This window comes from Artemia sp. Qi Xiang Cuo, chromosome 12 (assembly GCF_049724085.1).
Source record: "Artemia sp. Qi Xiang Cuo chromosome 12, ASM4972408v1, whole genome shotgun sequence".
NCBI lineage: Eukaryota > Metazoa > Arthropoda > Branchiopoda > Anostraca > Artemiidae > Artemia > Artemia sp. Qi Xiang Cuo.
Window position 1 is genome coordinate 72500300 of NC_142805.1, and position 24324 is coordinate 72524623.

At 35.1% G+C, this 24324-nt stretch overlaps 1 long non-coding RNA gene across 1 annotated transcript in view; it reads left to right on the forward strand.

The window, feature by feature from the left end:
• The first annotated feature begins 2510 nt into the window (after positions 1 to 2510).
• LOC148946482 (uncharacterized) overlaps positions 2511 to 24324 on the forward strand; it is a 75897-nt gene continuing 54083 nt past the window's right edge. The window contains exons 1-2 of the long non-coding RNA XR_016142563.1: positions 2511 to 2592; positions 23668 to 23878. This is a non-coding gene — a long non-coding RNA (uncharacterized LOC148946482). The remainder of the gene's footprint in view (positions 2593 to 23667; positions 23879 to 24324) is intronic.

The window sequence follows — 24324 nt, forward strand, 5'->3', positions numbered from 1 at the left end:
CCTCCGTACCAATCCATTCAAAGCCTTTCTCTTTACATCTCCATACGAAGTTCCTGTTTCCCTTAAATCTGTCCTTACGACATCCTCCCACCCCAACTGAGCACAATGTGCTTTTTGTTTAGCCTTAGATGATTTGCCGAAAAGAATAATATTTGGGAATCTGTCATTTTTCATCCGCACAAGATACCCAAATTACGTCAACTTTTCTCTCATTATAGCCCTAGAAATTGGCATTGAAACACAGTTTTCGCACAACCTTTGACATACGGTCGGTCAGTTGAGTACCCAAAACAATCCAGAGGCAAGTTCTCTGGAAAAAATTTAACAAATCTTCCTCCGTTATTCAGAGTACCCATGCTTCAGTACCATACATAATCACTGTCATCACAACAGCTTCCAATATTGCCTCGTAGACGTATATTCCTATTTTTTCAAGATTAAAGGCGCTTGGTGACTCAGACACTTCCAAAGTATTAATCTAAAAGTGAAACCTTGGTTAACGTATCCTCTACACTTCTTAAGACTCCAACGTTCTTCTCTTAAATTGTCTTTTATTTAGAATCCAATACAAATGCTGTGTCGTTAATAGCCTATAGCTTTTTAGAAGGGTATTACTCCTTAAGGTGATCCCAAAGTACGTTATCCATTATCTTGTTCAGTTTGAAGCTTAGCCTTGTTTATACCCCTTCACCTCGTTGGTTTGCAGTAACGGATATCCTATCCTACCTAGTAACTGAGAGTTAAACTTGTAGGGTTTTCTAGAACCCCACCACCACCAAAGCAATTTTTAGGCTTAGCCTCCCCATGCTTCCCCCTAAGTCAGCTATAAGTTATATTTTGTGAGAATAAATATTTGTTGTGGAGAAATGGGGGCTCAGTTGTCAAATCCCAAAAGTTGATAAATAATGCTACAAATTTTCAAAAAGACGATGGAGGCATTAAGAAAATTGTTAATGGGGAGTAAATGGGTTGACTCCCTATGGGATGAGCCAATAGATTCTGGTTCAGTATTTTTGTGTTCCTCGTTTTGCTAATTTTTAGCTGTATTAATACTTCTTCTTTCCTTGTGTGACCAGTTTTTTTTAAAGGTTTTTTAATAGACGAGAAATAAACAAAATCAGACTCTTAATAGTTCTAATTTTATTTATGAATGAAATAGAAAGCAACAAAATTGTGTTTTCCAAATTTTTAAGAAACAGACAATACGATGATGACAATTAACAGATACGATGAGAAGATGAGCCATGTCCGGATGACAAACTTCATTAGCATGAGCCTGAGCACCAATATACGACAACATTTATTTTGGGGCTATAACACAGCTTTTGAAAAGAAGCTAACAAGTCTGATCAAACAGATTGCAGTGTCACTATCTGTTAAAAAATAAGCCAATAGAATCTTCAGAAAAACAAATCTCTAAATTAGTACAAAATAGCTTGGCAGTTTTCATCTTGAGTGCAGCAGAAATAGTGCAATTTCTGATCATCTAGGCCTGTAGGAAGGCTTGAGGCTTTTCCATGGGTGATGGAAAATATTTTAAACAAAACCACACAAACTCGTGCCTTCGGATTGTTGCCCTGCTGTTATCCATAAATAGCATTATCATCCTGCCAGGATACAAAACCAGGAGCATTATGACTTATGGTAAATTTTAACTACCGCCCATATATTAGTCATCTCAGAGCCATCAAAACCAATTTAAGATTCTTAAAAGATTTCTGAGTCAAAGAAGATACAAAATATAAAGGTTAAATTTTTAGAAAGCTGAAAAAAAGATAGTATTTCTTTTTTATAATTAACTTTTTCATAATTAAAACTATTAAATTAAACTTATCATAAACGATTAGCCAAGAAAAGGCAATACCCCCATCTTGGTAGGTTTCTGTGGGTAAACTGGAAACCCTTCTCTTCAAGACTAAATTACAAAAAATAAACCTTTCTGATTCTGTGCATTTCCTGTAGATTTTTCCGCTAATCTCGCCAAGGGCAGTTCCAGGATTTGTTTTAGGGGGGGGGGGTTGGCGCTAAATAGGTTGATCCAATAAACTGGCGTTAGGAGCAAGTTTAATCAGTGCGAATTTGCATTAATTAAGTAAACTACACTACTTTAGACTATGTTAGGAAGGGGGGGGGGGCGCCCCCCTCACCTCTCCCCTGGATCCGCCAGTGAATCTTGCAATAAAAAAAGTTGCAAAAGTAAAAAATTACTTTTACTTTTGAAAACAGCTAAATCACCTAAACATTGTGCTATGGGTGCAAGTCCCCCCCCTGCAGTAATGGGATTTGAATTAAATGTGGGTTGCTGTGCCCTGATATAATGCTGGATAGGGGTTGATCTAAATGAAATAAGATGAAAGGGGCTCAGTTAAACACACACCGTGTGGAGCTCCTTTAAGTATTACTTCAATGAATGACATGAAAATTAAAATGGAAGTTCTCTTATTTTTCTGATTTTTAATGCTACCTATACAGTACTTAAAGTATCTAGTTTTTCAGAAAGAAAGGAACATAAAACGTTAAGCATTCTATTCTAGGCTGTTCTATTGCCTTATTTGGACTGGACTGCTGTCAAGTTATAAACTAACATCAAAAGTAGTCCTAATAACCATTTTTTTATAATTTTATTGGGCTAAGTATAACGCTCCTAAAGGAACTTAATTCTTGATGAGGTTCTAGGCTAGCCTATAGGCCTATGAAGAGATTTTTACCAGTTTAAAAAGTAGACTAGGCTTGCCCTAGCTGGTAGTTCTTTAGGTAAAGTTCTACCAAATCATATTATTGAGTTAGGACTAAAGTGAATACACCATTCGATGCCTTTTTTTATGCTGATTATGAATATAGGCCTAATATGCATTTCTATCAGAAATGAATTTCAGCCCCCCCCCCTATATATGCCAATTCTGGGTTTGGTTAGGTTGGGTATAGCCTACACAGGGGGGGGCTGAAATTCATTTTCGATAGAAATGCTTATTATATTTGTAATCAGCATAAAAAAGGCAGGTCAATATATACCAAATCATATTATTGAGTTTCAAATAAAGTGAATACACCATTTGATGCCTTTTTTTATGCTGATTACAAATATAATAAGCATTTCTATCAGAAATGAATTTCAGCCACCCCCCTATATAGGCTATACCTAACCTAACCCTGAATTGGCACATGTAGGGGGGGGGGGCTGAAATTCATTTCCGAAAGAGATGCTTATTATATTTGTAATCAGCATAAAAAAAGGCATCAAATGGTGTATTCACTTTAGTCCAAACTCAATAATATGAGTTGGTATATATTGACCAAAAGGCATTGAGTGGTGTATTCACTTTATTTGAAACTCAATAATATGATTTGGTATATATTGACTGCCTTTTTTATGCTGATAATGAATATAATAATCATTTCTGTCAGAATTGAATTTCAGCCCCCCCCCTCTAGGCTATATATACCTAACCCTAAATTGGCATATATAGGGGGGGGCTGAAATTCATTTCCGATAGAAATGATTATTATATTTGTAATAAGCATAAAAAAGGCATCAAATGGTGTAGCCTATTCACTTTTCTCCTAACTCAATGATATGATTTGGTAGAACTTTACCGTTCTTTATTTTAGAGGTTCCTTGCTAACTTGAAAACTAGATGAATGAATTGGGAAATATCTACCAAATCATATTATTGACTTATACATAAAGTGAATATACCACTCAATGCCTTTTTTATGCTGATTACAAATATAATAATCATTTCTATTGGAATTGAATTTCAGCCCCCCCCCCCCCTATATATGCCAATTCAGGGTATATATTTCTACATTAGGAGGGGGGTGGGGGCAAATTTTGTTTCTGATGTAAATGGGAGGTTTAAAACATACAGGGATTAGGAGGCACAGTTGGGGGGCTGCCGTCCCCCAAACCCCCCGCTTTTGCAGCCTTTAAATAAATAAAAAAAAAGTTTTTTAAACTGAAAGTAAGAAGCAACATTAAATCTTAAAACAAACAGAAATTATTCCGTATATGAAAGGGGCTGTGCCCTCCTCAACACCTTGCTCTTTATGCTAAAGTTTGACTTTCTCACAACTCTTTTTTTTAAACAATAAAAACTTTAGCGTAAAGAGCAAGACGTTGAGGAGGGCACAGCCCCTTTCATATACGGAATAATTTCTGTTTGTTTTAAGATTTAATGTTGCTCCTTACTTTCAGTTTAAAAAATTTTTTTTTTATTTAAAGTGTATGAAAGCAGGGGGTTTGGGGGGCAGCAGCCCCCCAACTGTGCCTCCTAATCCCTGTACGTTTTAAGGTTCAACCTTGTAACTCAGCCTCTTTAACTCTTTAGAAAACATAGTTTTTTTTCAAATAATTTCTGCACATTTTTGTACAGTTTATTACTTATTATTGCTTGACTAACTGTTAGATGATTGTGTATTATTCTTTTCTTTCTCCACAGGGTGTTTTAAGGGTCGACCTTGTAACTCAGCCTCTTTAACTCTTTAGAAAACGTAATTTTTTTCAAATAATTTAAAAAAGAAACTCAATTGCAATTGTTTTTTAGTAAGGGGAATCTATTTTGAACGCAAGCAAATCCCCACAAAACTTGATATTTGGTTTTTGGAAAACAGGGAAGGAGTGATCAGATTGAGCTGAAATTTTGAGGATAAGCTCCCAGGCCCCAGAAAAGCTTATCCTCTAAATTTCAGCACAGTCAGATAACATTAAAGGGGGGTTGTGGTGGGAAAAATTAACATGGGCTATTATAGGAAAACAAGGTTTTTCATAAATGTAAATTTGGGGGATAATTTTTTGGGTCTGAAAATATCAAAAGGCCCTAACAGGTTGAATTCTGCTTCGAATGAGTCCTCATTCACCCGGATCAGTTGCCAACTGTGGCCTGTAGGCATGGATAAGAAAAAAAAAGAGAAATGAATTTTAAGTGGCTATATTTGGTTTTTTGAAAACAGGGAAGGAGTGATCGAATTGAGCTGAAATTTCGAGGATAAGCTCCCGGGCCCTACGAAAGCTTAACCTCTGAATTTCAGCCCAATCAGACAACGTTAAAGGGGGGCTGTGGTGGGAGGGTTGAAACTTCCGGCCCAGTTTACCCCATGAAGATAAAGTCAGAGGAGGATGAAATTTTGCAAGTTTCTTAGTTTGAGCTTGGGCTACAAAATGCGATTATTGCTGTCTCTCTGCAACCTCTAGGACCTGAAATCGCTTAACATTGTGGTGGGTCGCCTCTTTATAGAGGCACAAGTGTGCCTCCTTGATTTGACTAAATGACATAAAAATTAAAATGAAAGTTGACTCAATTTTCCAATTTTAGTTCCACCTATACATTATTTAGAGTATCTAGCTTTTCAGAAAGAAAGGAACTTAAAGCATTTGGCTTTCTACTTTAGGCTGTTCTATTGCCTTGTTTGGATTGCTGGGAAGTTCAAAAGTAATATCTAAAGTAGCCTAGGTCTAAAAGCCAATTTTTTTAATTTTATTGGGCTAACTAATGTTCCTAATGGAATGTAATTCTTGTTAAGGTTCTAGACTAGCCTAAATGAAGAGATTTTTACCCATTCATTAAGTTGACTAGGCTAGGTCTATCTGATAGTTCTGACAACTAGGTCTAGGTCTATCTACAGGCTAGGCTACTAGGATGGCTAGGTCTATCTGGTAATTTTCATGACTAAATGACATGAAAACTAAAATTAAAGTCGACTCTTTATTTTTAATTTTTAGTGCCACCTATAAAGCATTTAAAGTATATAGCTTTTCAGAAAGAAAGGAACATAAAATGTTTGGCATTCTATTATAGGCTGTTCTGGTGCCCTGTTTGGACTGCTGTCAAGTTAAAAAGTAACATCAAAAGTAGGTCTAATAGTAATTTTGCAGTAATTTTTGTAATATCTGCAGAAAAGTAACAAATGTAACTTAGTATGCTATAGCTTACAGTTAGAAATATCAATAGTTTTATGAATCACAATTAACAATGTAATCTAATTCAGTGGCAAGCAAATTAATGGTCCTATTTAGATTCTAAATTCTTGGTCAACCTTCTTAAGACCATAGGTAAGCATGCCTTGTATGCCTCTCATTACAGGCAATCTAACAGTCTTATGTCAACTTTAAATTCTTGGTCAACATACCTGAGACACTAGGCAGGCATGCCTTCCCAAAAATTAACAAACAAATATGTGTCCAATAAGAGAGTGTTGCTTACTCCCACCATTTACCCTTGTCCCAGCCATTTAAACATTTGCCTCTAAATTACTTGGACTATCTATTTTATCAAAAGTACTGTATCATATTTACTTAAATACTGCTAGTGGAGTATAGTTTTTAAAGTCTGAAGTAAACTGTATTCAACTCACTGCTGTGACTTCATGGATGGAATTGCGCTCTCAAATGCTATTGGTATTATAAAAATAATACGTACCCAACTGCATGCTTGATATTCATTGAATAGTATACTACAGCTATAAAAAGTACCATTTAATTCTTTGGAAGAAAAATATCAATTGGTAGCCTGGCAGTCAAATGCATTATGAAGCTGTGATATTAGTTTTGCCCTAATCTAATCCCCAAAATAACCAGAGAATAGCTGCTGCATAGTAGCAGCTATTAATTATTTAGGCTATTAATCTTCCATGTTCCAGCTTTCCCATTAAAGGGTTTAACTGTATGTACATCTTGATAGCTATCAATTGGTAGCCTGGCAGTCAAATGCATTATGAAGCTGTGATATTAGTTTTGCCCTAATCTAATCCCCAAAATAACAAGAGAATAGCTGCTGCATAGTAGCAGCTATTATATTTAGGCTATTAATCTTCCATGTTCCGGCTTTCCCATTACATGGTTTAACTGTATGTACACCTTGATAGCTACCAGCCCTTTTAAGATTTTTTCGACTGACAAATAAACAGTTTTGAGAGAATTTGGCAATTTGTGCAAGATTTGGACCAATATTCACTTTCAAATGCCACTTCTTCTTTGAATGGGAATTAAGTGAACATTCAAGGCTGCTTCAATCAATAGTCTGCATGTTTCAATAATAGGGGGACCCTGTCAATGGATATCTAACTTACTACATAGAGTGGCAGAACTAACACAACAGCCATGAGCACATCTGTCCAAAATACTGTCCAAACTCTTGACAACAGATTTGCATGATGTTTTGTGCATATAGGATAATAAAAAGTGAAAAGGAAGAAATTTTGGAATGCCATCATACAGTGCTGGCTGCTCAAAAAATAAGTAAAGTTGTTGTAGTACACTAAGAAAGAAATGCTTAGGATCTGCATTTATGCTAGAAATACAATCTAACCATGTTTTGTTCTGGTTGAGAACTACACTTTGTGGGTAATTTTGGAAACCCTCTAAATTTGCACAATCAACTTTTTGTCCCAAGTTGATCAGATTTTCTGATCATCAATTCAACCAAGCTGGTATCAAACATATTTCCAATAATAGCAGTCTATTTGTTAACTGGGTTGTACCTATTTGTGACTACAAAAAAGAATGAATTGAGATTATTCAATAGTTTGTCTAAGGACTGTAATGTTTTCAGAAAGTTGCAGCAACCACCTCTAGCCATTCTTGTAGAATCTCCCAACTCAGAAACTACATTGTTATCAATCACCAAATGTATCCCTTGTGACATCAGGGGTTTCTGGCATAAAACTACACAAACTCCATGGTATAAAAATCTGTCAATAAGGAAGATATGGCTTTTGAGAAGCAAGGAAGTAGCTGAGAATCAACAGGATCATCTTTCTCTTACCAAATAAGTTACTGGTAACTTTGGTAATTTACCATATAAGTGGTAAGTTTCAAATACTCATGAATTTAAAAGAAAATATTCTCTCTTCTCTGACAGATTGATAAGAAAGAATATTATTTTTGCATCATTTAATTTTTTTATTTCCTACTTCATTTACACAGGGCAAAAAGTTATAAAAAATGGCACTTTAGGCTTCAGATATTTCTTTATAAGAGATAAGCTAGAGCTGCTACAATTGCTGCTCCTCCTCCTTATCTGGTGCATCTTCAAATGCTTTGTCTGGCAGACCATCTTCCACTAGACCATCTCCACTATCACATGGCAGTGAACTATTGATTGAAAGACATGGTGGCAGCATGAACATCCCTTTCAGCCTTTCACATCAATTTCAAGGCATTTTTGAAGCTGCATGGCAATGCTCATTTTTTTGCTATTAGAGTGACTGATGGACCATTAGAATTTTCTTTACTGTTTCATGCTTGCTTTGGTTTTCTATAGTGGGTCTGTACTAGTCCATAACCTGAACAAAGTCTGTTGTAGGAGGCTATAGTAACACAAATTGTTGAGATTTTTACAGCTACTCCTGTAAGCACTTTTTTGCAAAAAATAAGTTGCCAGTTCAACAGCTTTTGCAGTCTCAATTTACAATGGTTTGCAAAATGGGTCACTTTTGGAGATATAGCTGCAGAGTTATGTGTTCAAGACCCAACAAATTCAGCTTCAGATCTTTTGTTAAATGAATTATCATCCTTCCAAAATTGGTAAGAAAATTTAGAAATCTCATTGATTTGATGAACTGCTACTGTAAACTCATCAAAAACACAACATTTTGCACAATGGTAGACTTTTTTCTGGCTTGAATTCATGTGCTAAACTAGGCAATTTCCTTGAAACTGCATTGTTACCCATCATGTAATCTTACCTTTAAGAAAAAGCTGCAATAATTTTACATTCATAGAAATACTATATACCAAACCTTCCTTTTTGATACCTTAATTGCATAGCCTTTATAGAAGAAAAACTCATGTAAAAAAAAACTTTTCTAGGGTACCTTGCACCAAGTAGAATAAAAGCTGGTAACAATAGCAGTTTAACAAATCAAAAATCATACGTGTGTTTTTTTACCCAATACTTACTGTATGCAATAAATCATGAAAAGATTTTGATAAACATATGCAGTGATGGATCAATAGAGAGCTTGGAAAACAACTAAAGACATTGAGGCAGACTTGGCTAAGATTGTAAAATAACATAAAAAGTCAAAACATTGGCAAAAGCCAGCACAAGTATCAATTTGAAAACCAAGATTCCAAAAAAAAGATTCAATTTGATTTTGTAGAAACCTCCTTATAATGATGCTTCATCCAGATATAATTAAGAATATAGTGGGATGATTGGGAACATTTATGTTTGGACACTAGTTGCTGCTGCGTCACCATTGCAATGCTAGATTAGAAGAGATTGGACGGGAATATTTTTTATAAATAGGCCATACTACCCGCATTCTAGCCGGATGTATTATTAGCTGATTATTTATTCTATAGTTGAAGATAGCAAATCAAAAAAATCGAGTCAAAAACTCACCAAATTAAATTGACCTCTGCTATGAACTTCTTATTTATTCAGACTGACTTACTCATCACATATCTGCTTTTTTTTTTTAATTAGGCAGGAAAACACAAAGAGGTAGTCCAACAGAGCAATATCAGCATAAGCTCAAAGGGGTATGACTCATGTATTGAATATAAAGAATGAAATTTTTGTATTATAGATTTTTATTGAAGTGGCAGCTCTCTTGCAGATAGATATGTTTCACTTGAGAACACTTTTGTTTATCAAAAACTTACCATTACCTGGTAAATTACCCAGTGGTAACTTTCTGTGTGGTAATCTATGTCTTGCACACTAGGGGAACCAATCATAATATTAATTAATAGCACTAAAATCAAACAGAAGGGCAAGAAAAAGAAAATTAAACAACAACAAAACTACTTAAAAATTTAAAAGAAATAATTGTTTGTAGAAATTAGGGAGGAGTCCATGAAAATACTTGAAAATGAAACAAGGGGAAAGAAAGATGTCTGGATTCACCATCCAATAAATTCATGCTGAGCTGGTCTGTCACCTCAAACACTAATTTAATTGCCTTGTTATAAATTTTGAAAGCATGAAGGGTAAAAGCAGAGAATATCGATAGCCACACTGTTGGACAGTAGTACATATAAGGTTGAATGAGAGAGTGAAAGAGGATCTTTGTTATTGAAATCAAGGACACAATGAAGAAGCTTCCGAAGAAGTCCCAGGTCTCGGTAGAGCTTATGTTTCAAGAGAGCACAGTGATGTTTGAAAGACATATTTTTGTCCAATAAAATACCCAGGATTTGAACATGTCTATCAATGGGACAAGTTATATTACCATGAGTGGTAGAAATAGTTTGAGCTGAAGGACAAGAAGTATGTGATCTATAAAAATAAGTAGACTAGATTTAGGACAATGCAATTTGCATTGAACCAAGCAAAGGTTTTTCCTAGAACAGAATACACTTTTTTGATAAGAGAAGAATCTTTAATTTCTGAAGACCCAAGAGTACTATTATCTGCAAATGCAAATAGAACTGGATCTTGAGCTGCACCACTAGGTGGAACAAAATTATGATCACAAATATTACAGCAACTTTGTTTAGTTTGTTCAGATACAGCAATAAAAAGATCATTGATGAATATAATGAATAAAGAAAGTTGTAGGATAGACCCTTGAGGGACACCAAAATCAACAGTGAATTGATCTTGAAGCTTAGGGTCAATACTGATTGACCTTTCAAATAGATAAATTTCAAGCCAATGATAACTGTTTCTCTGTATCCCTATTTGTTCCAGTTTGGAGAGAAGTATAGTGTGTGATATGCTGTCAAACGCTTTTCTGACATCAACAAAAATCACAGCTGGAATTCTACCCTCAGCGAGTGCCTTGGGAATAAACTTCAGCAAGGCTATACAAGCATGTAATGTTGAGTATTTAGGGAAAAAATCAAATTTATTGTAATTGGATTTTTTTTTATCAACAAACGACAAAAAACTAGAGTGCATACATTTTCAAAAATTGTATGTACTGTACCTGTATATAGAATGTACTATATACAGGTGAACTGTGGTTCATTTCACCTATAGGAAGGCCTTTCAAGCTATCACCATTTATATGGCTTTTATATTGGTGCTGAGAAACTTGGCCCACTTTAAGATGTCAATTATCATTTAGACCACAGATAAACCCTGTTCTGTGGCTTCTACACATAAGCTGATCTGCCTAGGACTTTTTGGCAGTGTCATCTACCAAACTTTGCTTATGAGCAGATGATTCTAGAATGCCAGAATATTTTTGTATTGAGATTTTAGAACTCTCAAGGTTGATTTCAATTGGTAAAGGTAGTTCCAAGTGAAAAATTTGAAGAGTCTAATACCATAAGTGACATAACTAACACTAGCTGGTTTGACTCTATGGTCACTGCAGAACTGGTGCCATCAGTTCTAGGTTGTTTCTGGGGATTGGCTGGTGTGGAGGGTCTAGGAGGGTTAGAGATAACTATAGGGTTCACATTGGTAGGCTCTGGGGTGCTTAAAGACTTACTGACTGTTATTTTCTGAATCAGGAAGTAAGTCAAGCACAGGCAATGAACACTCAACTGCTGAACTGGGTGGTAGAGTTCAACTAGGTATGCTATCAGAATAAGTGACTGGAAATTTGGCGAAAACACTAGAAATTGGTTATTCCCATTTTAATCTGAAAGGCTGACTAGGTTATTTTTTGGCAATATGGTCTTTGACTGTGTCTTACTGGCCAGATACCCTGCAGTGAACAAGGCACTTTGAAGGTTGATGGAATTTTTCAGTTGTTTTGGTAAACTGTTAACCAATTTGAAGAATGAGAAACTACTACTACTACTACTTATAACTCACCACAGCACCAAGCCGCCTGAGGCCAACACAGCTATGCACGATCCTCTTCCACCCCAATCTATTCAAAGCCTCCCTTTTTACACCCGGCCACGAAGTTCCCATTTCCTTTAAATCTTTCTTTATGATTTCCTCCCACCCCAGACGGGGACGACCTGCTTTCCGTTTAGCCCTAGATGGCTGGCCGAAAAGAACAATCTTCGGCAATCTTTCATCCTTCATCTGAACAACATGCCCTAACCACCTCAACCTTTCTTTCATTATAGCCCTAGAGAGTCGTTTTGTACCACATTTTTCGTATAGCCTATTGTTTGAAATACGGTCAGTCATCTAGGTACCCAGAACAATACTTAAGCAATTTCTCTGGAAAACATCTAGCAAATCTTCATCCGCTTTTCGGAGCGTCCGTGCTTCAGAGCCATATTTGACCACTGTCATCACTGTAGCTTCTAATATTCTAATATTCGTTTGCAGACTTATCTTCCTATTCTTCCAGACTTTTTTTAACTGTGAAAAAACACTCTGAGCCTTGGCTATTCTATTTTTAACATCTTCACTGCTCCCACCGTCTTTACTAATAATACTACCTAGGTAAGTGAAGCTGCCCCCCTGATCAATCTTTTCATTACCAAACGTCACCTTTTCATCTTCACTTCTTCCTAGCCGTGATGACTTAGTCTTCTTAACATTAATTTTCAAACCAATTCTAGCATCCTTAACTCGCAAAACCTCTAAAACTTCATGCATTTTGCTCACACTTTCATCTAGGATGCTTAAACCATCAGCAAAGTCCTGGAGACTTTTTCCTCCCCATTTGATTCCATGGTCTCTCATTGCCTTTCCTGTGCTCCTTGAGACAAAGTCCATCAAAATAATCCATATAAAGGGGGATAGAACACAGCCCTACTTAACTCCTGAATTAATACCAAAACAGCTGCTAACCTCATTTCCTGCCTTAATCGCAGCAGTGTTATTCTTGTACAATGAGAAAAGTATAGGAAATTTAATGCACAAATAGGCTATTTCTCATTTTGGTAGAATTTTTCTCCATATAAGGGGTATATCTCCAAATAAGAAAGAAGAACAAAAAGATTTACAGGTCTTTAAAACCTTATGAATATTAACTAAGCAAAGGTAGTAGCCTACTTATGAACTTAAAAGGAAACTTTTTTGCATGCTGACCAATGGTCTGTGTTGTACAGGTACTGTTCTCCTTCTTCAATGCCTTTGGCCAGGAGTGCAATGCATGGTTGGGAGTAAATTATCTGATGCTTCCTGTGTTCTCCCTCTCCCAGATATTTCCAAGTACCCATTTAGAGCTGGTTTGTCTCTGGCTCAACCCAGACTGAACTGGGTTGGACTGGAACCTCTGACTGGAGGATTTCAAGTGTGGAGTGCTACAACCTGGAAAGGATAGCCTGTAAAGGATAGGATAGGGCTTCTGTAAGTTAACAAGAAGCCCTTAAATTAGAATTTGACATGGGCTAAGTCTGCTTCTCATTCTGGTAGAATTTCTCCCCATATAAGGGGTGTATCTCTAAATGTAAAAGAAGAACAAAAAGATTTATAGGTCTTTAAAACCTTATGAATTTTAACTGAGCAAAGGTATTAGCCTACTTTAAAACTTAAAAATAAACTTTCTTGCTTGCTGACCAATGGTCTGTGTTGTGCAGGTACTGATCTCCTGATGTAATGCCTTTGGCGGGAGTGCAATGCGTGGTTGGGGGCAAATTATCCAATGCTTCCTGTGTTTTTCCCTAGATTTCTCCAGGTACCCATTTAGAGCTGGCTCAACTCTGGCTTGACCCAGACCGAACTGGGTTGGACTTGAACCCCTAACTTCAGTATTTCAAGTCCAGAGCACTAACGACTTGGCTAGGACAGCCTGTATTAGCATTGGCTTCTTCATTTATCTATTCTCCAAGTTAACCAAAAGCCTCTAAACTAGAATTTGACCAAATGGGCCCAGTCTGGCTTATTAAATGGTAAAAAGCCCTCTATCTAGGTTACCTAGAACCTGAGCAAGATTTTCATTCCATTTGGAACTTTGTAAATAACTTTTTTTTATTAAGTTGTTTCTGTTCAAGTGGCTGTGAATAAGAACTAAACAAAATGATTCATTATCCCCCCCTCCCAGCCTCCTCTTTTCTTAGTGCACCTATTTTTATCTTGTTGATTGATTAGCAATTGCTGTAAAGTAAAGTTGACAAAAAACTATGCAAGATAAATTTGGAAGGTCTTATAATACTTAGCTAAAATCAAAGTGAAGATATCACTTTATACAGTTTTATATTCTTTCCAAATATACTACAGCAAGATCTATACTGAACCTGTAGTGATACCTTGACTTTTATTAAAAAACTGATGCCACAAAGTCTGAAAACTTCCTTAATACAATCATAAACAATAATTTAACTCATCCCTAAAACTGAATAAATTCTTAAATCATTTATACATGGGATTTTGGAGAAATTCAGATAAATGAGTTCATCAAGGGTAACAAGGTTCAGTTTTACCTATATTGTCTTTGAAGTTTACTCATTTATATACCCTCAGCCTACTCTATAATATTTTATGAATTGTAGCTAGTGTACAAGGGCTAGCCAACTCAGTGTCTGTTTTATTTTTCCCTGGACAGGCAAGGTTGTTTTCTAATTTTGGTCTATTCCTGTGACTCCAAGCATGGGACAGAAACCTCATCAGTGGGGTTTGGCAATATTTTGGTGGGTCTTGGGTAGGACATGCACCCTTTGACTTACTATACTTTACAGTCTTAATTTAAAAAAATATTTTTCATGCGAATGATGTCACAATCAAATGCATTTTAGGAAGAAAAAAAGAGAGATAATAGTATTGCAATGATATTCTATGTTGCATAAAAGGTGTCCAGACAACATTTTTATCAGTGTAAAATGTGCCAAGAGGATTACCCCAAAAATGATATCAAGTAATTGCCTTTTAAGCTTCCTTCATGCAAAACATGTAAAATTTTGAATAACAAAATTTAAAAATCACAAAGGGGACATCATAATAAAAAAAATGGCTTGGTGGGGCACAGCCCAAAGTTGGTTGAGAACCACTGGTGTAGGCCCAGGGTACAGTATAGCCTGACCTTTTTTGTCACTCCTAAAATTGAGGCAGCCACACGTGAGTGAGCTACCACTCCTCTAGGATAGACACAATGTTATTTTATGGTAGATTTGCCATGGTTTAGTACATGTAAAGGAAACATGTTACTCCTAATAAATATATTAAATAAAAAAAACAAGTTTTCTAAACTGAAAGTAAGGAGCGACATTAAAACTTAAAACGAACAGAAATTATTCCGTATATGAAAAGGGCTCTCCCCTCCTCAACGCTTCACTCTTTACGCTAAAGTTTTTTATTGTTTTAAAAAATAAAGTTATGAGACAAAGTCAAACTTTAGCGTAAAGAGCGAGGCGTTGAGGAGGGGACAGCCCCTTTCATATACGGAATAATTTTTGTTCGTTTTAAGTTTTAATATCGCTCCTTACTTTAAGTTTAAAAAACTTGTTTTTTTTATTTAATTTCTGATTGTTTTTTAGTTAATGCAACTTTTATTTTGGCTCACCGTCATTGAATAAGTAAACAAAATTTGCATAAAAATTTTTACTTTTCTTTTGCTAAATGGATGTCTCTAAATTTGGTTATGAGGTAATTTACAAATTAACTTACGTAACTAACTTCTATGTTCGTATATTTTTCTTCTAGCAAAAAATACAAAGTTGCAGATTTTCGCAGATATGAGCTTGAAACCTATGTAATAGGGTTTTCTGATACCCTGAATCTGACGGTGTGATTTTCATTAAAATTCTTTCACTTGTAGGGGATGTTTCCCCCCTCTTTAAAAAATCGGGTAAATTTTCTCAGGCTCGTAGCCTTTGATGAGTAATACTAAACTTAATAAAATTTATATATTTAGAATCAGCACTATAAACCCATTCCTTTGATACATTTATTGACATCAAAATTCCGTTTTTAAAAGTTTCGATCACTATTGAGCCGTATCGCTTGTTTTTTTATTGTTCTTTTTATTACGTATATGTTATTACGTATATGAGGGGACTCTCTCCTTAGTCAATACCTCGCTCTTTACGTTAAAAGTTAAAAACAAATTTAATTCACAAACCCCTGAATCACAAAGGCTGTTTAGTTAGAATACATAGCTCTTTTGAAAGTACTAAAAAAAATGTAGCGTAAAGAGCGAGGTATTGACTTGGGGGAGATCCCCCTCATATACGTTATAATTTCTGTTCGTTTTAAGTTCTAATGTTGCTTCTTGTTTTCAGTTGAAAAAAACTTGTTTTTTTTAAAATTTAATTTCTGATCATTTTTTAAATAATGCTTGGAAATCCGGCGCCCCCTTCATAGAAATGTCCCCTACGCCAAAGAAACTACCTCTACGGAAAGATTCTCCCGAGTAACCCCTCCTCCAGCCCCATCCTCCAGAAAAAAAAATCCTTCCTGAAAATGTCTGTATACTTCCCAATAACCAATAAATAATGCGCGTATGTCCGGCGCCCCCTTCATGGCAATTTCCCTTCCCCCATGAAAACTTCCTTCATGGACAGATCCTCCAACATAACCCCCGACCCACCCCCCCCCCCTCACTACCAGAAATAAACCCTCCTGAAAACGTCTGTATACTTCCCAATAACCAATACTATATGTTAACATTGGGTAAAGTTCATAACTTTTAGCCCTCCCCCGGGAACTTCGGGGGATTAAGTCATCCTAAAAGACATATTTATCATATTTTCGACCATGCTGAACAAAATGGCTATCTCAAAATTTTGATAAGATGATTTTGGAAAAAAAATGAGCATGGGAGGGGGCCTAGTTGCCCTCCATTTTTTTGGTCACTTAAAAAGGGCACTAGAACTTTTAATTTCCGTTCAAATGAGCCCTTCCATAATGCTATAGGACCACTGGGTCGATACGATCACCCCGGGGGAAAAAAAACAAATAAACGCGCATCCGTGATCTTTCTTCTGGCAAAAAATGCAAAATTCCACATTTTTGTAGATAGGAGCTTGAAACTTCTATAGTAGAGTTCTCTGATACGCTGAATATGATGGTGCGACTTTCATTAAAGTTCTATATTTTTTAGGGGGTCTTTATCCCTACTTTTGAAAATCTGCCAAATTTTCTCAGGCGCGTGATGGGTAGCACTAAACTTGATTAAAGTAATATATTTGAAATCAGCATTGAAATTTGATTCTGTTGATGTATCTATTGGTATGAAAAAACCGTGTTCTAGAATTTCGGTTACAACTGACCCGGGTCGCTCCTTACTTACAGTTTGTTACCACGAACTGTTTGAAAAAGGTGTAGTGTGTACCATTAAGGCTCTTTCTTTGGTAATGCTGCAGATTAGCAGCTTTCCAGAAGTAGATATAATGTAATGCAAATTCAGAAAAACGGTTTAGTACACGGTTTACCATGGTTTAGTACATGTAAAGGAAACAAAGGGTGTTGTGTGTAATATTAGGGCACATTCTTTGGTAATGTTGCAGAATAGCAGCTTTACGGAAGTATATGTAATATAATGCAAAATTCAGAAAAAAAACTTGACTTCCTTATGATTAAAAAAACGTTAGCAAAAAGCTGCTAAACTAGAATTCTACCATAATTAATTGCCTACCCACTTCCACCAATTAAGACTTTTTAGGAATGTGAAACTTTTTAATTTTATAAAGAAATCTGTCAAATAGTGCTTACTATCTTTTGAATTAAAACAAAGGTAATTTTAACTCCCCTTTTTTAGTAACACAAGCTTTTTATATTGAGAATAAATCTGTTAAAGCATCTGGTATCTTGTGAAAATAACCAAGGAATTTGTATTCTGTAGTCTGTATTCTTTCAGTTTTGTATTCTGAACATTTAATGAGTAGACAGTAAACTTTGAGGTCAAGACAACTTTTCTTAGAAATGAGTACTTGTTTTAACTGTATATCAGAAAGGTACAATTAGTTTTGAGGTGGTATATGTTTAGAGTTCTAGTAAAGGGCTGTGTTTCTTCTGATGTATTTCAATGCTGAATCCTGTTATTCATTTAAGTCAGCAGCAATCCCTCCCAACTGAAACACAAGCAAAAAAAGCTGAATTAATGTGAAAAATGTGATGAAAGTGAGCAACAAGCCTGCCCCCCTCCGCAGCAATGGTGACGGGGGTAAATAATCCGGATGTTCCTCCCTCCCTCTTGGAATGGTTCTGTCTCTCGTACTGATGCATAAATATTCATATCACTTTACATATTCTTATTATATTTTTACAATGCTTGAGCAGTATTAGCTCTTCGTCATTATTCTATTTATAATACTTATGTATTTGAGAGGAATATACAAAGGGAAGTGTATGTTTATGCAACAGGGGGGGGGGGGTGTAAAATGAAGCAGGAATGGTATAAATTGGCTAAATTGTCATAGTTGTGTTACAGTAGTTGATCATTTTCAGAATTTGAAACTCTAAGTAATTTCTTTTTTCATTTTTTTTTGTTAAAGGAGCCATAACAAGTTGCTCCTTTGTCTCCTTTGTTTAAAAGTTATCTAGAGCGGTTTTGATGAAGAAAGTCAAGTTTCTATAGGGTGTCTTTTTTCAAGTTTCTTCCCTTAAATGTTTTCCTGATGTTAGTAACTTGAACAAATAGCATGCTTGGAATCTGGGTTATCCTCTGTAGATGACTCCTGAGAAGGAAACGCTATAATAATAAAAGAGCAGTACCATTTATCTCCGCCTCAAAAGTTTTCAAGTATAACCTTCTCAAGGAATACAATTTTACCCCTCCCCTCTGGTAGAGCCTATTTTGGCCATAGGCTTGATGCAAAACCCCACAAGACAATGTTATAATAACAAACTTCTTACTTAATAATTTGCAGGAAGTTTCTATTATTTAAATTCTTTTGGGTCCTTCCATATTTCCTCAGATTTTATATTCCCTAGCCTTATATATTGCCCTAGTAGGGGGGGGGGAAAGGTTATGTTGTATGCTAGATTAACAACTAGAATCTCAAGAAATATTGCAAACTTTAAATAGTAAAATCCGAATATTTTGACTCAGTGTGTGGGAGCCTTTATCAATGGGAAAAAATCAAGTTAAATTAAATATAAATACTCTTTTTTCTTTTACAAACGCTTTTTTTCTTATATAGCTAAATTACGTGAAAAAGTTAAAATTTAGCTGATAGTGTTTTGTCTCGTGATTTGTTGACTTAGTGTTTTGTCTAGTGATTTGTTGACTTGATTTTTAGGCAGCTTGAAAAAAGTCTGCTGTCTAGCTTATCAAAAGTTAATTTGTACAGATTTCTTATGGGCATAATTTTACAACGGATAGAATTTCCCAAGTACCTCTGTTCATGGTATTTAAACAAAGGCACTCACCCCTGAAGTCAATTATTGCGGCATCTTTGCAACAGTGCCTACCGTATAAGCTGTATTTGCTTGTTCATATGTCCATTTTGAAATACATCTTGTAGATTGATTATTCATTTATTTACTTATTTTTGATTCACTATTCATTAACTTAGTTGGCTGTAATGCTGTTCTTTTAACTCTGATGTGTAATCATCTGGCTTTGAAGATAATTGTGGCCAGGTCTGTCTCTGCAATCCAAGGAATATCAGACTTTCACCAAAATTTCACGAACAGACAGATGAAAGTTTAGATTTTTGAATTCTTCTTAAAAGTTTCTATCAGATTGAGATGGTTTCAAGGAGGATGATTGCTCTATTGACATAAGTAAACTTTGTGTGTTTATCTATTCAACCTATTTTGAGAAGATAGAGTAGCTGTTCGTCTAAGGCTGATGTATAATCATCTGGCATTGAGGCTTATTGTGGCCATGTTTGTTTCTGAAATCCAAGGAATATCAGACTGTCGCCACCATTTCATGAACAGACTTGATTCTTTCGAGGGTTTAAAGTGCTGATGACAAGGATAATCTAGGATTTAGAGCCGCTTTAAAACTCTCCTTAGTCGGGCTGACTAAAACATCATATGAAACATGAATAAGTAAACAAAATGTCAAGGTTGTACAATAACTGTAAAATAAAAACTTTGTCAGTAAAATTTGTAAAATAAGGTAAAATGAGGTACTCCCTTGGAGATATAGGGTAAAATTGGTGTTTTATAGTTGTCTGGTAGCCAAAAGACTTGTTGAGCATTTCTTTTTAAGCATCACTTTCAGCTTTTAATGAAAATTTTTAATTATTCTGATTTTCCCTCACTCAAAAGGTAATACCCCTTCACCTGGAATTTGAATAATTTAATTAATGGTCTTGTTTATCTCTTTGGTAATCTTGTGCCTAGGATGATACCTTAGTACTTGGACATTGCCTGATGTCATACAATTATTTTGTCAAAAAAACTAAACCGTTATTTGGGAATAAAATCATATTAGCAATTTTTTTCTACATTTAAACTAGAGAAATGTTACCCTAAAAGCCTTGCATATTTAAATAGCCACATTTGGTCACATTTTTCATATTATGTCCTTGTTATTTTTCATTTATTTTAAAAGCACTGAATACAAGTAAAAAAAAGTGGTTTGTAAGAATTTGATGACTTTTTTTGACTAAGCAATCGATTATAATAGCAAAACATTCAGTCACTTTCACAGTCATTAAAACTGTTTGTGACAGGATTTACTGCCACATCTAGTTCTTTTCCTTCAGACTTAGATTCAGTTGACTGTTCCTGTTGTGAAGCCCTCCAAACAAAAATTTTGCACACGACCCTAAGGATTATGTATCAGTTTCTACCTCTGCCCTTTTGTCTCTCCTGTAGAACTAATTATATATTTATCTGAAGAGTCTTTCAAAACAACTGCTGAAACAAGGGCTGTTAAAGTAGAATAAGAATTTCTTAAAGACACTGTAGTCAGTAACAACTCATTCAGGAGAAATGGGTTGAAAACAATGCCAAGTCTTTGAAAAGGGCACTTGAACTTTTGATTTCCAATTGATTGAGCCATCTCCCAAGTTTAATCAACCACCTCTTCCACATGAAATGCCTCTGGGAAAAAATAAATAAACAGATATTAATACATTTACCCTAATGGGTCTTTACTATGGGCAATGGTATACGATTGCCCCTGACTTATAAAGGAGAGTAGAAATTTCAATATCCCTTCTAATGAAGATCCAGAATTATCCACGGAGAAAATAGGAGGATTTTCCATGGTGGAGGGGGAAATGTCTGCAGGGGATATTTTCTTGGGGGTGGGATAATTGCTGGCCTCCTGGGAAAATAGTAGCATGAACACAAGATATCTTCGAGATATGAATTTAAAAATAAAATGAGGATTTTGACTCTGCTTTGGCCCTCGACATTGTTGAAAATCCTGGTTTTTTAGGTTTTTTTGATGAGGCAACTAAAGCAAATCTGAGGCTTCCCATATCTGAAGCAAATGGCTTCCCAAATTCTTTTAAGAAGGCAATTGAAATAAAAAAAAATTCATAAGTAGAGACCTTGCTTCAAATCGAGATACTAGAGACATTCCTATAAACCCAGTTCAGAATAACTAAAAATTAAAGGATTCAAATAGTACTTTTCTTCAGTTTAAATTAAGATCATCTGACCACACTTTTAATGAAAGTAAGGTCTGTAGACAAGCTAAGTCAATCACTAAGCAGAGAATTTTTGGCCAATCTAATTGGTGAATAGTGTTTCATTTATTATGGGTTAGTTTGCTTCAGTATTTCTTCTGCTCTGTTAAGAGTTACTTAAGAAGGTCAGTTTTTTTTTTAGCACTGTTGATGGCTGGGAGGAAGATGGCTGGGATGGCATTTTATTTCTTTTCTCTCCGTTGGCTGACATTAACCTCATTTAAAGTTTTATTATTTTTTCTTGTTTTTCATACGTCAATCCTGCTTGTAGCCCTTTTTGTCTTTAACAGCTCACATAACTAATATAATTTTATTTCTGCTAATATTTCACCGATTTGAAATTATGATTACTTGTATTATAATGCTTTTAATTGTTCTGAAAACAAGAGACTATAGTCAGACAGACGGCGTTTAAACCAGGTAATACAGCTTTACACAAAACAAACTCATATCCAAACCTGTTTCTGCCAGCCTCCTTGTACTTTTGTACTGTGAAAATTTCAAGCCGCCATAAAATATGTCGGTATATTAATATGTAAGATGCCGGTAAAAAAATACCAATAAAATAGGTAAATTTTGTAAAATAAGGAAAATACTGATTTTATGGGGTTTCGTAAAATTACGGTCAAATACGTAAAATATCTAGTTTTACCGTGACCAATTTTACCAGCTACAACACTAATCAATACTATCACAAATCTCCTCCATTGAGGGGCATAAAAAGCATTTGGTTATGTACACGACTTTTTTAATTTGGTGAAATTCTAGTTTTAGTGCGTTTTGCTATCTTGGACAGTAGTTTAGCTATTTAAATGTTCAGGTGTGTATTCAGAACTTTTGAGATATTTTGAAGCATCTGCCTTCAGTCCTCCCTCCAGAGGGCACTAAACTTTGATGACCTATAGTAATCATTGTGTTATGGAAGAAAAACCTTCCAAAATACACGTAGATTTTCTGCCCAAATGAAGCAAAAGAAAAGTATTTTGTCCTCAGCAGTCTCATACTTATGCTCAGTCCAAATTTATAAAGTTTTATAGTTCTGTAAAATTATCTCTTACATGTGAAAAAAAAAATTAAAATTATTCCTAATAATTAGTGAAGCAGTCTGAAAATTGGTAAATGTACCAGGAGTGGGAAATTTCTATCAAATGGGGTTAAATTCTTATTGCTTATAAATTTGCATTGCTGTCTTAGCAAATAAGCTTACCTGGTTTGTGTAGTGGATGAGGTTAAATAAAGATGATGAAATTTTTTTATTTTTCTTAAAAAGCACTAAGGTAGTATTAGAAGAACAGAACTTTCAGAGCCTAAAGTATGGCTTGGGTAAATGTTTTTGAGTTCTTGTTTCTACTCTTCCCCATTTATAAAGTTTAAATAATTATATGGAAGATAGATTTAGGCCCATACCTATTTTTACCTTGAAAATAAGGATTTTCTTTTGTTTTGGTTTGACTCTTTTTTGCTCTAAGTTTTGGAAACACAATTCTAGTGAACTGACTGGGAATTTAGACCATACTGTAATTCCTGGGTTATCAAATTGATCAAGATTTAGCAAAGTTGCTCAAAATACTGTGGAGCTCATTTTTTTGTCCCATCTATCTTTAAGTTTCACTTTATATTCATAAGACAAATTCAAGTATTGTGTAAATTCAAGTTTATCAGAGCTCATTGTCTGTTTAGAGGGGGAAGGGATGGATGTTCAGTAAATCAGTTCTTCTGGCTACTGAAGTACTTGTTGTATTTTATAGTTTTTTGTTCTTGTGTATTATGATTCTTCTTTGTATTTTTTTTGTTTTGTTTATGCTCTGTGTCCCTTTTTTTCTATGAAGGGTTTGTAAATAACCAATCATAATACCTAATATGGCTGTTATTTGTTACAGCATAATAGTGTTTCATGCTGGAATATCGATTACTTCCCTAGAAATTACTTGGGCAAATCATTTTCGGCTGACATATGATTATCTTAAGATATTCTTCTAACATGTAGTTGGCTTTAACATAATTTTGTTGGAGAGGAGGGCAGGATTCTTAAACAGCTACTTTTAATTATGTAATCATTTTTGAATAGCTTCAATTAGTTTTGTATATAGTAAACGAAAAATGTTTGTTGAGGTCTTTTTGAAGCAACATGACCCCAAGGCCTTCAAAAATTGAAGCTTTTAAAATGCATTCATTGTGAGATTTAATTAAAAAATCTTTTACTTTGTCGAAATCGGAGGTAGTTTTTTACTGCTGTGTAATGGGAACTTATCAATAGAACGACTGGATTATCAGAATGCTTTCTAAATCCCAAGTTTTTTCATTGATATTTAAGTTTGTTCTTATTGCAGATGGAAGAAATGAGAAGAACTCAAGAAAGAGCTCACCCTCAAAAACCAGCTCCAGCTGGAATACCTTTGGGAGCAGGACTACTAACAGCAGAGCCAAGGACTGGAAGGGGTGCTTTACGGCTTCATTTACAACAGGCAGGAGCCCCAGGTATGGCGCAAGCAAAAGCACCATTGAAGTAAATTATGGGACAAATGGCAGCATTGTATTATGGTATGACTTGTAATCTATATCTACAGGGTTAAGAAACTGAAAAATAATGTATTCATAGATAATTCACAGTTTACTTTTTTTTTGTAAAAGCCATAAAAAAAAGAAACACATTGATGCAACAAAACATAATTAGAAGCAGAAAAGTCCTCAAGTGTCTTGTAGAAAATAAAGAACTAATTTATAAGGCTCTCAATTGTCTTTCACTGGCCATGAAATTCAAAATTTTATTAAACAGTTTTTAGTATATAATTTTAGTAAATTTGCTCAAAACAATAAAGAGCTAGATTTTTGAATTCGACAAATTTAGATGAATATCGCAAGTTAGTTTACTACTACCCATATTGTAGATTTTGCATAGACTGCCAACCAATAATATTTATTCATTTCGAGTTTCCTCTTGGCTCTACACTTCCATAAGGAAAAGTTGTTTTATTCTTAATTAATTT